Genomic DNA, 19,684 nt, shown 5'->3' with positions numbered 1-19,684 from the left:
ATATAGTTTCCAAATTAGGGCCTAATGCACACACAAATAACCAATACAAGTCCAAAATAGAAAATAAAGGGGGAGTGAGGTGGGTTCGGCCGAATGGGGCCCACATGGGGTGCCCGAGCTCGTGTTGTCCATTAACGTGCAATCGTGATCCGTTTCAAGTGCCGTTTAAATGTACCGAAGGCCCGGAACGCTAAACCGATCGTTAAAACGCAAACAATCATTTAGTTTATTAAAATACCAATAAATTAAATATTTTACAAAGTTAATAATTATTAAAATAATTATTAAAAATAAACCGAGCGTTTCGTTACTCGAAAATTAATTTTTGCAGTTATTCAAATCGTACCGTTTTGATCGTATTTCATTATCCGAAATAAGTATATTAATTAATATTAACCATATTAATTCACGTAACCCTCCAGGGATCAAGTATGCATTAATTACACGTAATCACATATAAAGTCAAGTAATCACCGTTAAAACGATTAACAGACAGTTAACGGAAGTGACGGAAAAAGCAGGGTTGTTACAGCAAGGTTTTAAGTATGGGGAAATTTGATATTGATCAGTGTACACATATTTATCTCGCGATATCGGGTTCCATTTCGGTTAATTCTGAGCAATATAATGAAGATTATATGAAGATCAAGTGGAAGATTAACTCCACTTTGTATCATGGTGTCATTTTGTTGATTTTGGTGTTTTACAAGTTTTTCGGCGCTAAAAAGTCATATTTTAAGTTGCAGATTCGAACCCGAGTCCACGCCAATCTTTAAAGTGACTTTTTCAAGCCAAAAAGGGAGTTACAGGGCTCGCTATCGCGAGGATGGGACAATCAGTCGCGAGGATGGAGTCGAAGGCAAGTTCACGAACCGAGAAAGATAAAGCGAGCGAGAGAGCTGAAATTACAGCCCTCGCGATCGCGAGGTGGTAAGAGGAAAAAGGCTCGCGATTGCGAGCCTAGGTCGGCCAGACCAGCCCTTATTTATATCGATCATTTTTTCTATTTTGGGGTATTACAAATTCTATCAGATTTTAGGCGATTTCCAGACGAATTTAGGGGTTCTAAACCCTATTTTATCATCTTTAAGAGAGCCAAACATTAAGATTGAAGATTTTCTTAACTTTTACAATTGGTACTCCTATTTTCATTGATTTTAGTAACATTATCATGAATACTTTTGTTATCTATTGTTTTATCACTTTTCTCATGAACATGCTAGGCTAAACTCTTTAGTGTTTGCTTTAATGTAAGACTTTTGATGATGGATTGCTCATATTTTGATGATTACTGATATTATTATGTTTAATTAATTGAGTTTTCTCATAGATCCATTGTTATGATTGTTTATATGTCTTAATTTGATCATATGGATTGTTACTAGTTAATGTGAGTTGATTAGTGATTAGTAATCTATACTTCAATACTTAGGTGATCTAGACAATTGTATGTAACTGCAATTACTGATTAAATGATATGTGATAACATAATTTTGTAGTTTGTTTTGATTAATCTAAATAAACTAGGTTTTATGTGAGTTCAACCAAAAGAGAATCTCAATAATTAAACAGGGTAAATTGAACCATGAATGAGGTTTATGTGAGTTTATTGAATTTATTGGGTTTTAGTTCATTGATATTGTGAAATTGAAGTTAACTACTTACTTATAACTATCTAATAATCTGTTTAATCGTTAGAGAGCAATCCTAGTTTAGTCAAGCATTAAAGTGAACACTGTTTCGTCCATCTGGTTATTCGTTACATTTACTTTTCATTGTCAGTTTGATTACAAAACTCCCCCTTTTACAACTTTGTTTTTCATATAATTATTAGTTTTCAAATCTTAATTAACCGCTCTCTGTGGAACGAATATTTACTTGCTAAATAATTTATTACATTAATCGGGATTAGTTGCTTGATTCGTGTGTTAAAACCATTTGGTTAGTATTAATAATTTAGGTTTGGTTTTACCTCATCAGTGATCATTAAAAGGTCTAAAAGGAAAGTTTGAAGACCTCTATTGATGTTTAAAGACTAAAAGTGTAGGTGATCAAGCATAGAGTAAACGATTCGGGTTCTGTCCATGCTCGACATCAAAGAAGGGGGATTTAAGGGTTAATTGAGTTTAACTCTCCGGTCCGGAGTACCGTGAATAACCCCTTACGAGATGAGTAACTCAGCAGGGGTGGTCAAACATAGACCCACCATCGACGGGTCACCCGATTTTAGATGGCTCGCGCTAGGAGGTAAGGTTTATGTTCATAGAACCTTACCTATAAATCAAGGATATGTCTAGTGATATGCTTTAAGTCCGGTAGCGTGGGTAGAATGGTGCTAGGTAATAGGCACTACTGTTAAAAATAGTATATGTGTGAATGTAGGGTGGATCTCCAGCCCCTTCTGTTGTGGATTGAGTTCATTATTTATAGGGTAAGCCTTTTTGTCTTCTATTGCCACATAATAGAGCTAAAAGGATCGTGGCCTGCCAATAATACATCCTTGTGTGAGCTAACCCGAAAAAAGAAAAAGTGTTTTGCCGAACCCGACTCTTGTCTACCAGGTGTCTTCTGCTAGCTACAGCGTCGCCTGACATGCACACGTAACCTTGGCGCTATCATAGAACATGCGCTAGGTCCATGACTAGGCGCTTGTATCGAACTGCCGCGTAATATGCATGGCTCATATGGTGATGCTGTTTGATGTGCTACAAGAGCTAATCGGGTATGTGTATCATTAAGTCCCCCCATTTCAATAGTATGCGCGAGCATCGCGCATGGTGTAACACCCCGCCAAAATCGCCATTGATGCGGATGTTAACTCTGGTCCCAGGGCTTGGTCTTGACCTCTAAGCAGCAGCAAAATTCTAGCGGAAGTAATAAGTACTTGAGAATAAACATGCTAAAGCGTTAACACAAAGGTTGGTGAGTTCATAGGTTTATTACAAATGATAAAGTAATGTAAAGTGGACCACAAGATTTAGTATAAGTATAAACAGTTCACAAAAAGTTTATAAGTCATGAGCACCCGATATACGAAGCTTAACAGATGTGTATACAAATATACATATTATTACCCTATAAACTTGTACACTCAACCAAGTGTATTGTTAGGAAGTAATAAGCACCCGTTATCTGTTTGGGTGGGGTTCTCAAACTCGATAGATCTATCCATATGATTCGCGCTTACAATCCAGTAATTACTCGCAATAGAGCTAAGGGCTTTGTGGTTGAAACTCATGCAAATAAGTAAGTTTAAGTACTTGTGTCCATAATGTAAAATAGTAAAACGAGCATGTATTCTCACCCTAAGTATAAAATAGTTGTAAAAACGAGTAAAAAGTGGGGCTTTGAGACTCACAATTGATGCAATACGGTGCGAAGCTTGGAAAGTGCGGTTTAGATAGTTTACGGTGATCCGGCTTGAGACCTAATGAATAGTATGAGGTCAGAGGTCATACTATCTAATATAGTATTTATTTTAGGTCTAAGATCAATTTCTTAAGAAATCTTACATGTCCAATTCGGTTCTCGGTTTCAAAAGTTACTAGTTCATAGTTTTAAGAGTAAACTGTTTTTGACTAGTTTTACCATAACATAAGTGTAGGTGTTTCTATTAATCTAGACATCCATTTTAAGTGAATTTACTAAGCTCTTTGAGTCTAATTTCTAACCATGTAAGGTTAGCCTCTTAACTCAGAACATAAGTTGGTCAAAAGTTCACTTCTTTACAAGTGTGCAAAATAGTTCAGTTTTAAACTATAAGTTCCTAGGTGAGTTTAAAAATAGCAAAACTTATTTATTTTACTAAATAATTTTACAAAAGTCTTAGAACATATAAAAGTGCTTATTCTCAAAAGGAATAGGCTCCAGGTCTTCATTAACCTTGTCTTTAGAGATAAGGTTTTAGACCAATTTCTGACTTCAACAAAATCTTATGTCAACTAGATAGGACTATATCTCAATGATTTCTTAATGGATTTTGGTGATTTTGCTATCCATAGTTTCCTTATTAAGTCTAGTTTTTATATTTGAAGCCTTTGGTTCAATATCTATTTTATATTTTGAGTTATACATGAATCTTTGACACTTGGTCAGATTGCTTTGAATCTGAACCTGTCTCACCAAATAAATATTAAAAATTACTTTTTCTTTGAGATAAATCATGAAATCTTTACTTTACTAGAAGTCTCAAAAACATATATGAACATCATATAAATTCATGAGTTCCAAAGAGCAACCATAGGTTGGTGTTTTGGTCATAGACTTCAAGTAGAAATTTGGACAACTCAAAGACAAAATAGTTTTACATAGTTGAACCACTTTAGTTATTGGTTTAGCTTCATTTTAAGACATTGAACATTTATAGATCTTAATTTTAATGATCTAGCATCAAGATCATGGTTATCCATATAGTCATCATTGAGTGATTTAACACTCTAGATCAAGCTTTTACACCATGAAAGTTCTTGATTGAGATTAGAAATGATGAATAGATTTGAAGTAGTTTATTATACCTTGAAGAGTTGTTAGGGCTTCAAGAATATGATCTAGAGAGTGTTTTTGATCTGTAAACATGAAGTGTGAGTGTGTGAGAAGAGATCAAATAGCTAGAAGTGAGCAAGAGGAGGTTTATATAGAGAGTGTGAGTGGCGATGTGGCATAAGGAGAGCAAAAAGAGGGTGTGACTCATCTTCTTCCATTAATGGTGTCTAATATCTAGTAGACAAAGGTGATGATGGTATTTTGCATGGAGATTTTACTTAGGGAGGAAGTATCTAGTTGATGTATTATGGTACATGTATGATGATGATGATGATGATGAAAAACGATGATGATGATGATGATGATAGTGTAAGTGTTCTAGTCAATTTTTGGTTTGCAATTATACATGTACTAGTGTAGCTCTTCTAATGTATAATTCTAAGATGTTTACTTGTATGTTTAGAGTTTAGAAAGTAAGCCAAGGTTAGGTTCTAATCAAGATAGATCAAGGTTGGTTAAGTGAAAGAAATGGCTAAGTACAAAGTGATCAAGACAAGTTGTGAAAATGATGAAGTGTAGAAATGTTTTAACTTATGATCTAATGTCTAAGTGAATTAGTCATAAATCTTTAATCTAAGTATCTTATTAATAAGTTTACTTATTAAGTTATTATATATAAAGGTATGAATTACAAAATCTAAAATTTTATGGTGATAAGCTAAGGCTTTTAGGACAAGGTGCAAATGTGCAAGACAACTTTTGTTTGAACAAAACTTAATTGTAACCTTAGAGTCTTACTAATCCAAAAAAAATAAACCAAGATTTAATTTATCAAAATCACTAGTCAAGTTGAAAATTTTAGGTCATGAACGTTAGATTAAACAACTTAGTCAGAAAAGTTCGGGTTGTGCCATTATCCACCCATCAAAGAAAATTTCATCCCAAAATTTTGGGTAGTAATATCCGTCGGCGGTGTGTTAGGGTTAAATAGATGTTGGTACTTTTGGTTCATTCGATTTGCTCGTTCTCTCGTAAGCTCGAGTTCTCTACGAGTGTTCCAACGAATTTCAACAATAAGAATTGTTATTTGTTTGAGTCATTTGACCTCAAGGTCCAAAAATCTCTATGGAATTTTTCGAAGAAATGGAGTTTAGTACCTACGTGTATCTCAAAGAGATGACGATGAAGAAACGTGAGGCTTTGGATTGTGTGATACCTATGGTCTCAGTGTTTTCAGATGGCAACAAAGAAAATAACAAAGTCATGTAACATGGTACGTGGTGGTAATAAGGTTGATCAGACATCATTACCATCACTAGCCATTATAACTTTGGTATGACTTACCATAATATAATCACGTTGATCAGACATCATTATATTACATTAACTCATACCTTCATTCCAACATCACTTCATAAAGGTTAAGAGAATATAATCATGGAGAATGGAAGTGAATTTAGTCAAAAGAGTTGGCGCAAATCTTCCAAACGTATGTGTCTCGCGAAAAACGAATGAATTGTAATTCACGTCGATGTGTTCAAAGTCGGTCGGTATTGTCTTTAATGAGTAGTGACCAATTATTATCGCAGCGTATAGTAATAAAATTTAATGTAGTATACACACACACACACATACACACACACACACACACACACACACACACACATATATATATATATATATATATATATATATATATATATATATATATATATATATATATATATACACCTATATGGTCGTGCAAACATTAATATGTAACAGTTATCAATCAGGTTGTAGTCTAGACTCACTAATGCGTCCTAATAACTCGGTCAGAGACATTAATGAAATTCCTAGATCCCTACAACCAATGCTCTGATACCATTCTGTAACACCTCACCAAATCTCCATTGACGCGGATGTTAACTATGGTCCCAGGGCTTGGTCTTGACCTCTAAGCAACAGCAAAATTCTAGCGGAAGCAATAAGTACCTGAGAATAAACGTGCTAAAGCATCAACACAAAGGTTGATGAGTTCATAGGTTTATTACAAATGATAAAGTAATGTAAAGTGGACCACAAGATTTAGTATAAGTATAAACAGTTCACAAAAAGTTTATAAGTCATGAGCACCCGATATACGAAGCTTAACACATGTGTATACAAATATACATATTAGTACCCTCTAAAAGTGTACACACAACCAAGTGTATTTTTACGAAGTAATAAGCACCCGTTATCTATTTGGGTGGGGTTTTCAAACTCGATAGATCTATCCATATGATCCGTGCTTACAATCCAGTAATTACTCACAATCGAGCTAAGGGCTTTGTGGTTGAAACTCATGCAAATAAGTAAGTTTAAGTACTTGTGTCCATAATGTAAAACAGTAAAACGAGCATGTATTCTCACCCCAAGTATAAAATAGTTGTAAAAACGAGTAAAAAGTGGGGCTATGAGACTCATAATTGATGCAATACGGTGTGAAGCTCGGCAAGTGCGGTTTAGATAGTTTACGGTGATCCGGCTTGAGACCTAATGAATAGTATGAGGTCAGAGGTCATACTATCTAATATAGTATTTAGTTTAGGTCTAAGATCAATTTCTTAAGAAATCTTACATGTCCAATTCGGTTCTCGGTTTCAAAAGTTACTACTTCATAGTTTTAAGATTAACTGTTTTTGACTAGTTTTACCATAACATAAGTGTAGGTGTTTCTATTAATCTAGACATCTATTTTAAGTGAATTTACTATCTCTAGAAAGCTATTTGAGTCTAATTTCTAACCATGTAAGGTTAGCCTCTAAACTCAGAACATAAGTTAGTCAAAAGTTTTCTTCTTTACAAGTGTGCAAAACAGTTCAGTTTTACACTATAAGTTCCTAGGTGAGTTTAAAAATAGCAAAACTTACTTATTTGACTCAAGAATTTTACAGAAGTCTTAGAACATATAAAAGTGCTTATTCTAAAAAGTAATAAGCTCCAGATCTTCATTAACTTTGTCTTTGGAGATAAGGGTTTAGATCAATTTCTGACTTCAACAACATCTTATGTCAACTAGATGGGACTATATCTCAATGATTTCTTAATGGATTTTGGTGATTTTTCTATCCATGGTTTCCTTATTAAGTCTAGTTTTTATATCAGAAGCCTTTGGTTCAAGATCTATTATATATTTTGAGTTATACATGAATCTTTGACACTTGGTTAGATTGCTTTGAATCTGAACCTGTCTCACCAAATAAAAATTAAAAATGACTTTTTCTTTGAGATAAATCATGAAATCTTTTCTAGAAGTCTCAAATACATATATTAACATCATATAAATTCATGAGTTCAAAAGAGCAACAATAGGTTGGTGTTTAGGTCATAGACTTCAAGTAGAAATTTAGACAGCTCAAAGACAAAACAGTTTTACATAGTTTAATCACTTTAGTTATTGGTTTAGCTTCATTTTAAGACATTGGACATATATATATCTTAAGTTTACTGATCTATAATCAAGATCATGGTTAGCCATATAGTCATCATTGAGTGATTTAACACTCTAGATCAAACTTTTACACCATGAAAGTTCTTGATTGAGACTAGAAATGATGAATAGATTTGAAGTTGTTTGTTATACCTTGAAGAGTTTTGATCTTAGGGCTTCGAGAATATGATCTAGAGAGTATTTTGGATCTGTAAACATGAAGTGTGAGTGTGTGATAAGTGATCAAATATCTAGAAGTGAGCAAGAGTAGGTTTATATAGAGAGTGTGAGTGGTGATGTGACACAAGGAGAGAAAAAGGAGGGTGTGACTCATCTTCTTCCATTAATGGTGTCTAATATCTAGTAGACAAAGGTAATGATGGTGTTTTTCATGGAGATTTTACTTAGGGAGGAAGTATCTAGTTGATGTATTATGGTACATGTATGATGATGATGATGATGATGAAAAACGATGATGATGATGATAGTGTAAGTGTTCTAGTCAATTTTTAGTTCGCAATTGTACATGTGCTATTGTAGCTCTTCTAATGTATAATTCTAAGATGTTTACTTGTATGTTTAGAGTTTAGGAAGTAAGCCAAGGTTAGGTTCTAATCAAGATAGATCGAGGTTGGTTAAGTGAAAGAAATGGCTAAGTACAAACTGATCAAGACAAGTTGTGAAAATGATGAAGTGTAGAAATATTTTAACTTATGATCTAATGTCTAAGTGAATTAGTTATATATCTTTAATATATGTACCTTATTAATAAGTTTACTTATTAAGTTATTATATATAAAGGTATGAATTACAAAATCTAAAATTTTATGGTGATAAGCTAAGGCTTTTAGGACAAGGTGCAAATGTGCAAGACAACTTTTGTTTGAACAAAACTTAATTGTAACCTTAGAGTCTTACTAATCCTAAAAAATATAAACCAAGATTTAATTTATCAAAACCACTAGTCAAGTTGAAAATTTTAGGTCATGAACGTTAGATTAAATAACTTAGTCGGAAAAGTTCGGGTTGTGACAACTGGTGTTGAACTCAACTTATGACCACTGTCCGCCTGCCTTGCATCCATACTTTCACTTCCCTTATTATCTTCATTTAAATAATACTTTGTCGTGTTGCATTAAATGCATGGAAGTTTAGGCTGCGTCTGTCAGTTTGCTACAGTGACTATGCTGTCACTTCAGCCGCCTTTGGTTACCTCGCCTTCTTCTCTTTCCTGCTTTTTGACACGTGGCTCCATCTCCGCGGTTCATTTTTTAACCGCCTTTTTTCAACTTCTCGTGGGATGCTTCCCGTGTTTTTACTCCCCTATAAATACCTCATTGCCTCCTCTCCACCTTTTTATTTCCTTTGCTTTCTTCAGTCCAGTGCGAATCTTCTCTGGTTAACCTTTAGTGTTCTTCAGTGCAACTTTAAGTGATTCTGGTGAGCGCGTGTTTAGTTTCTTTTGTGTACAGTATTTCGATTTTGTTTATAGATGGCGTTTACTTCTTCTTCTTCTGGTGAGCCTCCTAACTGTAGGTTTATTAGGTCCGTTATGACGGAGTGTGCGATCACAAAATTAATAGACTGGTATCCACCCTTGAGTGACCTAAATCCCATAGCGCCTCTACCTAATCAGCGCGCAGACACCGTTATTGCCGATAAGGTTACTGTTTATTGGCAAGTTATGGTGGAAGGGAACTTGCACTATCCTTCGACTCCTTTTTTCATGGGTTCTTAGTCATTTCAACATCGGCATCAGTCAATTACATCAAAGGTTGTAAAATTCTCTATTCGGGGATTAATCGGTTGGGACTTTGAAATGATTAATCGGTGATTCGGGGATTAATCGGTGATTTGGGGATTAATCGGGGATTAATTGGATTGAACTTTATACGAATAAATGATAAATTTTAAAAAATTATGTGTAAATATTGAAGAAAACCATAAACATAAACATAAATTTTAACATAATTGTCTAAAATTGTTAGTTTTATTCAAAAACTATAAAGTATTAGTTTATATTCATGTTAAAATATTGACCAATTTTGACTTTGACCAATTTTGATTCCAAATTCGATTTTGAACCCTTAATCTACGTTGACCGACTAATTAAACGGATTTTAGAAAAACGAAATGAACTGCTCTTAAAAATGAGTAATCGAGGATTAAACGGGCTTTTTACAATAGTGATTACATCCATATAGCGCTTGTCGCATTACACTCTTTGAGATGATCTGTAATCATTACAATTTTACTCCCACTTTAGCGCTATTTAAAAACGTATTTTCTTACCGTAAAAGCCAACAAAGTTGGTACGTTTTCAATGATAGGGTTAACTTTGTGGTACATCTAAAGGCTGGCGTCCGCAAGAAGTGGAAAAATTCATTCTTCTATATAGATAATTCCTTCATTCCTCTTACTCATGCTAATATCCGCGCATTGCATACGGAAGCTACCGAAGCGCGGCTGAATGTTAAACCCACGATTTCCCTGATCAAGGAGGAAAGACTTGGGTATTTCATTAACTGCGAACTCCCGATCCGCTCTTATAATAGTGACGTTTTGCAGGTTGCTAATATGTATCCTTATCCGTCTGCCCTACCAATTATCAAAGACGACCGCGATAATGGTAGGCGGCAGATGGGTGCTAACTTTATATTTATTTCCTTTTCATTTCTTTCTTTTAACTTGTGTGTCATTTATTTCAGCCATGCGTCTAGACAGACTTCTAGCATCTTGCAACATCAAGGGTGTTTATACTGAAACGCCAAATACTAGGAATGAAGACGAGCAGCGCTCGGATATTGGTCCTTTCGTTTAGGGCAGCAGTTCTGGTGGTGCAGGTGGTTCTGGTGGCGTTGATCAACAAGAGATTCATGCTAGCGATGACTCTCAAAGAGTTGATGCGGGGGGGCCCAAAGTGTCGGAGGCCCCGACTGAGAGTCGGTAGAAGTGGAAGCGCACCAAGAAGGCAAAAGGTAGTCTTGTTTTGTTTGTGTTCTGCTTTTGCACTGTTGATGATGCTACTAATTTTGTCCTTTGTTTGCAGAGACCCGTTTGGTGTTCCATGGCATGAACGACTTACTGTCATTGCCGGAGAGGGCGGCGGCCTCTCAATACAGCTTAGCTTTTTGGGGGACATTACTTTCCCCAGTTACTTAAAAAATTTGTCACCTGAAATGTTGTGGCGTTTCTATGTTCAGATGACTATGCTAAACTTGATGCATTCACAATTTCATCTTCAGGAGGCGAAAGCTCTTCTTGATGGCGCTGGCTCTTCCGCGCCAGGTACACTGTCTGCCGATGAGGCTCATGATCGCATCGTGCATCTGAAGGGGCAACTTGAGGATTTCGAAAAAGCACATCTTGGGTCCGTTGCGACTGCATCCGCTCTTACCTCCGAGAAGGCGTCGTTAGCTGCTAGGGTCGAAGAGTTAACCGAAGAGGTGAACTCTTTAGAGTGTAAGAAAAACGCACTGACAAAAGAGCGCGAGGATTTGATTGGCCGGTTGTCTACCTGAGAGGGTGACCGTGACGCGGTGATGCGCCAATTTAAAGTTTTGAAGACGGGGCTCACTTCGCTGGTCACTCGCGCATGTGACTCTAAATATGTGAGCGACCAGTTTGTTGACGGCATAGTTGCTTTTAAGGCCGAGGAGAGGCTTGGGTTCTGGAAGAAGATCGAGCCCCATGTGCAACCTTATGCAGCCTTAGATGCTATAATTGCTGAAGAAGTAGATCATCAAGCGGCTCAAAAGAGCGAGGAGATTGCTCCTACCTTGGCAAACATCATGGTCCCCTCATTAGTTGCTCTGTCTAAGGACCCCACTGCTGATGATCAGCACTTGCTTACAGAAAAGTTGTAATTTTTGTTTTTCTGTATGCATGTAATGACTTTTTGGAAATGAAATATTAGTCTTATACGCTTTATCTTATTGTGAATACTGTTTATGTTATAGCGCACTTAAATTTATGAATGCGTGTGTATGATTTTTACTTTGGCAAATTTCTTCATTGTTAAGCATATAAGATATACCCGCGCTTAATCATTTTATCACCATTTACGATTCGATTGCTCCCTCCAAATGGCGGTTGCGAAGTATCATGCATGACCAATTATATCGGTTTTTCTCATAGCGACCTTATAATCAAGCTCGTAAGATCGGGTGTTAACATGTTATTCTGTTTGGCTAAGTTATTCGTTGATTTTAATCGTAATTATACTCAAGGAATGCCAACACTTATCATAAATATTGTTGTGCACACAATATATACTTAAGTTATGCGTCTGTGTGTGCGCATCAGGAGTCTTCTAAGTGCGCCAACACTTAGGATTGAGGTCAGGCGCGACCAAAGCCACCGTTTATAGTCATGACTTACAGATCTCAAGTTCTGCATTGGCGGGTTAAGTCAACAATGACACTTAACCATCCGGTTATGATAAACTAGCTTGTCGCCAAACAAGCTTCTGTTGCACGGGTGCCGGAGAAAGCGACCCTTCAAAGGCAGGAGTGTACTGCCTAAAGAATTGTGCGCACCAATTTCAAGTTGCAGAGCTACTTTACATATAATTGCATAAAGATTCTAGCAGACAATAACTTGGAGACAATATTTATACATGGATAGATGAATTCTGCGCGTAAAGCGCTTACAAACATTGTTTTACCTGTACAAACTTCAAATATGCACTAGACATGGCGCGCTTAGAAACAAACATTAAAATGTATTACCAATAATAAGAATAGCCATCCTGATCATAACTGAATCCGCATGCTCTCTCCTTCAACTTCTCATCCTTGTATTCTTCAAACTCGTAGTCTATGCCAGTGATCTCGTCTCCCTCGTCATTTGCAGCTCCTGCGGAACTGCCCCCATCTTTCTTCTCCTTTGTCGTGGCTTGAATACTTTGGATCTGTGAATACCAGCCAAAGTATGTTACAAAATCAACGAATGCGCGAGTTTTCATGCTAAGTGCACTCCAATGCGCATCTTATGTTTCAGATTATGTAAGATTGTGCTCATTCTAATGCAGTAAGCGCGCATGCTGGTTGTGCGTTCATAGCGTGTCGTCTGGTCAAGTATTTAACCGGCAATTTTGTTTTCAAGTAATCGTGCCGGATATGTATTTTTAATTCCAAATAGTTAATTATATTCTCATATACATACCTGCTGAATTCGATAGTCCTCCGCTGTTACTTTGGACTTGAGAGTAGCTTTTCCCAACAGGATGGGTAGCACTATGATACCCTGAGTTATAGAGGTCGTGATGCTAAAATGCGATAGCGCTGGCTGCCCAAGAATTGCATCATATTCCGATTCAGCGCGAATCACTCTAAAGTCGACCACCAAGGTGTGCTCCTTCTCCCGGTCATGATCATCCCGCAAGGTCAGTGCTGCTCCGAGTATCTCTTTTGACCAAGCGGGGTCCCCACTTATTCCCCTAAACTATTATTTTACTTCCCTTATGTGACTCTTCATTTTGTAAAACAAGTCGTTGAAGTAGTGGAGGAACATAACAGTAACACAACTACCAGTGTCAATGAGAATGTTGTTGATGTATTGGCCGCACTCTGGCAAGTAACCTTCTACAACCAACGGGGCACATTTTCTTTCATAAATGGGCTCGCACGGAAGGTGCGCTTTCTCGCGCTATTTCCTTATGCTTTTCCCATGAAAAGACATAGATTACCTTGTCTTTTTCGGTAACCTCGTCTTCCTTTCTGTGAGCGCCCGACTGATGTGTTGAAAATGTGTGTAGTAGTGCTTAATCTTTTATTTCAACTTTTAATTTTATAAAACCTTTATTGATACACATTAACACCCTAACGAGCAACAAAACCCGATCAGATGTAGTCTTTTAGGTTATCGTCCTAAGAGAGCGTAGATGCGGATAAGAGTTGTTGTATTTAAATAGTTTAATTCTTTTTAAAGAATTAAAGATAGATTTTTATGTGTTTTATGGGATAGATTCTTATCTCTTAGGAAAGAGATGCTTTACGAGATAAACAAAATAGTAAAATAAAAAAAGAATTGAATATTCAAAATAAAGAGATAAAAGTAAAAGCAATTACATGAACAACTAACTCATACGAGAATCATATTAGGCAAGTTTCATAACTTATATTAACACAAAGAAAAATAACAATCATAGACCAATTATTATCCCTTAATAGGTTAAGCTAAATGTTGCATATCATTCAATAGGTAGGACTTAAAGCATATGCTAGATATGTGATGTGCATAAATAATATCTTAATTCTTCATGTTTAATTCAATTACATGATACACATTAATCTTGTGATGAGTATCAATATGCAAATAGACTGACAAATTATATAAGCTATTAAACACCAAGTAGATCAACTCAAGTTACTAGCTGAAAGTCATTTACTACTAATTTCTCATGGAATCCTTAATTAAACTGAAGCGACCCGTCGTAATCCATAAGGACGAATACAATAACATATGATACATTGCGAGGTATTTGACCTCTATATGATACATTTTACAAACATTGCATTCATTTTTAAAAGACAACTTTCATTATAACGATAGTTGACAATATGCATACCATTTCCCAATATATCCAAACTATAAATAACTTACTAATATTCTCGATGACTTCAACGACTCGAATGCAACGTCTTTTGAAATATGCCATGAATGACTCCAAGTAATATCTTTAAAATTAGCAAATGCACAGCGGAAGGTTTCTTTAATACCTGAGAATAAACATGTTTAAAAGTGTCAACCAAAAAGTTGGTGAGTTCATTAGTTTATCATAATCAATCATTCCATAGTTTTAATATACCACAAGATTTCATTTTCATAGTTAACTTCAGGAACACTCATTTGCAAAAATTCATTCATATGGTGAACACCTGGTAACCGACATTAACAAATGCATTTAGAATATCTGCAAATATACAGGTACACTCATCTGTATATATAATCGAAGTACTAAAGCATCCGTAACTCGGATGGGACGTGTCAAAGTCCATAGATCTATCTTCAGGATTCGCGTCAATTTGGGGGTCTTTTCCCAAATTCTTAGGCTACAAAGCTAACAAGGGTGATATCTGGTATAATAATTCAACCATAGAATGTAGTTTCAAGTACTTGTGTCTATTTCATAAAACAGTTATAAAAGCATCGCATGTATTCTCAGTCCCAAAATATATCTTGCAAAAGCATTTAAAAAGGGAGTAAATGAAACTCACAATCTAATATTTTGTAGTAAAAATATTCACACGACGAAACTGAATAATGCAGGGTTGGCCTCGGATTCACGAACCTATATCAATTGTATATCTATTAAAACATATAATGGAAATCACATAATTTCCTTTATTAATTGATGTTAAAGCGAAGGTGTACGAAATACTATTATTTTTATTACGAAATACGATACAATTTACACAAGTTTTATTTATTTATATAGATGGGATATACTTAAACCTTGCTACAACACTATAGGCAGTGTACCTAATCGTAGAGTAGTGTAGTTTTTAGTAAGTCCGGTTCGTTCCACAGGAAGTTAGCTGAGTTTAACGCTATATATATTTTAAACTATATTTGTATATATATATATATATATATATATATATATATATATATATATATATATATATATTAGTAATATAGTAGTATTATTATTATTATAAAAGGGGGGTTTTACCGTTTAATGAACAGTTTGTCGATTTTAAATAAAGCGTAAAGATAAATGACGATAATATAAATGACGGAATTTAAATTGCGATAAAGTAAATTACAGTAATTAAAATGACAGTAAATAAAGGTACGATGGAATATGAAATAAAAGTATTATGCTTATTTAAACTTCCGTAATCAAGATGTTTGACGTTTTGATTTTAATTAATTGTTACCCGGGTTAATTGTCCTTTGTCCTGGTTTATTTGATACCTATCTGGTTTTTGTCCATAATAGTCCATCGGTCATAATTATAAAATGCTCGTCAAATTAACCTTATTTCCGAAGTCAAATATTCCAACTAATTAGGGATTCGAACTGTAACAAGGTTTTAAAACTTTGTTAACAATTACACCAATTATCCTTGTATGTAATCCACACCTGTTATAATTAGTCCATGAATATTAATTTACCCACTTGATCAGAATAGATTAATCAATTACTCAACCCGAATAATTAATTAAATGATTGTAAACGATGTCGTATAAACGTCACTAAATAGGACATTCGTAATCAATTTAAAAATTATTAGTTTAACTAATTTGAAGATAGGTTCGACAGGTTCCAATGAGTTGTCGTTCAATTAGACAATACCCCCTACCTATTAATAGTCAATAGTTTAATGTTCACAAGTGTCGGTCTTTTGTCCAAACCCGAATTATGGTACAAAATCCAATAACCCCATTTTAATATTTAGTCCAACATCATGATTACTTCGGCTCAAATAAGTATAATAATAACTTAGTTACGAGACATTAATTTAAAAAGGAAGAACATAGCTTACAGTGGTATTTAATCGCGTAGCGTTACACGGGCAGAGTTCCGACTTAAAACCAGTAAAACATTCTTATAATAACCTTATTATTATTAACTTAAATTAAAATTATAATTATAATTATAAATATATATATATATATATATATATATATATATATATATATATATATATATATATATATATATATATATATATATTATATGTAAAGAGAAAGAAAGAAGGAAAGGTGTAATCAATCGAGCAGAATTCATGGCCTTTTATAGTACTTTTCTGAATCCTGTAGCTCATGCACTAACATGAGATTTCAGTGCTTTTCCCATGCACTTGCATGGCCGCCCTGGCCAGCTCATATCTTGATTAAAACGTGGGCTGCTGAGATTTATTTAATATATATAATTTTATATAATTATATATATATTATATTATATTCTTGTGCATAGTTGACTTGTAATTTTAGCTCCGTTGACTCGCGCGTTGATGCTCGGTTCTTGTCTCGGTTCTGGATTTTCGAACGTCTTTTCGTATGCTTAGATATCTTGTACTTTGCGTTCTGCGGCTTGTACTCTTGTAAATTTTAGACGTTTCTCATCAATAAATGGAACCACTTGGATTGTAACTTGTATATTTGAGCTTTTTGGTCATTTGCGTCTTCGAATCGTCGTTTTCCTCTTTTGTCTTTGCACTTATTTAATATAAACAAATATTACATAAAAATATAACAATTGCAACTAAAAACTTTACATATTGGAAGGATATTGCGACTAAATATATGATTATTTGGAGCACTATCAAATATCCCCACACTTGAACGTTGCTTGTCCTCAAGCAATACAAAACTTGAAATAAAATTACACTTCACTCGAATCACTTTTTTTATTCACACACTTTATATGTCAGTGATTTTAATACGGCGGTATAAACAATGATAGTAACGATGTGGTTTACAGTCCCACATGACTATGAAAATTTAGATCCTTTAAGGAAATTGGATCTTTATGAAAACATTTGATCTTTTGAAAATTCATTTTAGCTTTTACCCTAGATAAGTTTTCCAGAATAACCCTTCACCGGTGTTTGCAAAATGTTTTTGTGGGTTTTATGGGTTTCAGATTTTAAAATTTTAGCTCAAAACTTGCGGTTTTGTGCCACCCACTTGCTAACCTTGTATTAAGAAAGCAACACGTCCAGTATACTTTCTCTGTATATTACCTTTCGATAAACTACCGTCTGGTTGTAAAGAAAAGTGTTGAACAAGCAACTATTAAGGCAATGTCTAATGACATGCAGATGTTCATGCTCTAAAACGTGTCGGATCCAATTACTATCCTTTGTAGGAGCAATAGTAAAGATCACCCTAAAATTTTTGGTCTGGCACAAGGTCCTGTCTTCGACCATGCTATGCAACCACCGTTCTTACGGTTGACACCCAATTTGGTTCAGGTGACCTAATGAATTCCAGGTGAATTCCTAGGATTTTACGTTCAATGGTAATGAACGTATTGAAAATAGGTTTTCAGAAAACAAATCGGTTTCATTTTGATCAAAATATTTTCTTGTTCAAGCTCGAGTTTAGATATCATCGAATTCCATGAGTATGAATTCTCAATTTTTAAGGTCAATCTCAAGGATTGAGTAATATCAGTCTTAAAATCTGGTTTTTAATCTTTAAGGAGATTATCCTTTCTGGGAGTCTGATTCATTAGTCTTATCAAGCTAATTTTCACGGCGCCCTCCCCATTTTACGAGACAGATCCTCTCATGGCTAGGATAAGTCTGACCACTTGGCGACCCTGTTTGATGCTGAGGTCCGTGGATTTCCTGCTGATTTTAGAGATGACTTTTCTAGATTTTTTGTCAACCTACAGCTGGTCTGGATGACAACTTCCTGACCTAAATCAAGAAGCGCGTGTCTTTTTTGGAAGACGTTACTTCCTTTTAATGATGGAATTGATTCATCGTGTAGATCCATCTATTCTTTCAAAGGTATTACAATAAATCGGGTAAAACTGATTAGTTTAGTCCAAAGCAAAAGTACTTGCAATAATCTGTACCAAATCTGTGATATGTGTTTTAAAGAACTTGGTAAATTCTTCCCACACTTAGCTTTTATTTATTCTTTTCTTTGCCTTTTTATTCTCTTCTATTCCAATTTAAATGAATTCAAGCGTTTTGGGTTGTTTCTCTATTTATGTTCTTTCCGAGGTAACAATAATTACGGCATTAACACCTAGTTTTATCGTTCATAAATATGTATAAATATGATTTTGAATTCATTTAGTTGAAAATTTTTACAAAATTTGGCAATTAAACTAAGTGTAAACCCGAGAGAATTTATAACCCTTCCCCACACTTGAGATCATGCAATGCCCTCATTTGCATCAAATCAGACTATAATTATAAATTCATGAGGGTGATTAGTGTAGAAAAGTGATTAAAAAATATCGAGTTTGCAAACATATTGTTTTATATCACATTTGATATTTTACGTCTTGTCGTTAAAATTAGTAGCTTTTGCTGAACTTAATGCCAGTCTTTGAAAGTGCGATGTTTTACCCTGTTTTGTACATAAACTACAAACATATATATAATATAAGTTGATAAATATAGTTTTATCATCATTGACTAATATGGATAAAATAATTTGCTTATGTGAAGAGTACGAGTGAAGCTATCGCAAAAGAGTGAAATGAGAAAATAAAGTTTCGTCATATCTTTTGACGTAGATATGGTTGATTTTCAGAGTTTAATAGATTTAGAGGAAATCTTTGTAATAAGATTTGATTTTTCGGAAATTATGGAAATTAGGATCCTTTTGGTTAAATGCGATAATCTATCTCGATTGTTCTGTCAGATATTTCACTATAAATTCACTCCCTTCGTTTCCTTATTTCCACAGCTCGCACCTTCTATTCTTTCTCTCTCAATTCATACTTTAAAGCATTCATCAATATGCTCCATTCAGTTTTGATCCTTGATATACTCCTAACTTTCATATCTGTCATTCTTCTTTTTCATTTGCCACCGGAGGAATTTATTCACTTCTACTATACTCTTGGTTTTATAGTGTTTTTAGTTCTCCCGTGTCTTTATGTTGCAATACGTATTGATATACACGGTTTGTAATTCTGGGTTGTTGTTGGGTTTTATATCTTCCCTTATGTTTCGATGTCTCTGCTTCTGTCTTTCTGTAATCATTGACATCTACGGTTAATGATCTTTTCTGTTTGCTGCGATTTATACCCCCTTTCTATTTCAGAGCT

This window comes from Rutidosis leptorrhynchoides, chromosome 1 (genome assembly GCF_046630445.1).
Source record: "Rutidosis leptorrhynchoides isolate AG116_Rl617_1_P2 chromosome 1, CSIRO_AGI_Rlap_v1, whole genome shotgun sequence".
In the NCBI taxonomy this organism is placed as follows: domain Eukaryota; kingdom Viridiplantae; phylum Streptophyta; class Magnoliopsida; order Asterales; family Asteraceae; genus Rutidosis; species Rutidosis leptorrhynchoides.
Note: the sequence above shows the minus strand (reverse complement) of the source record.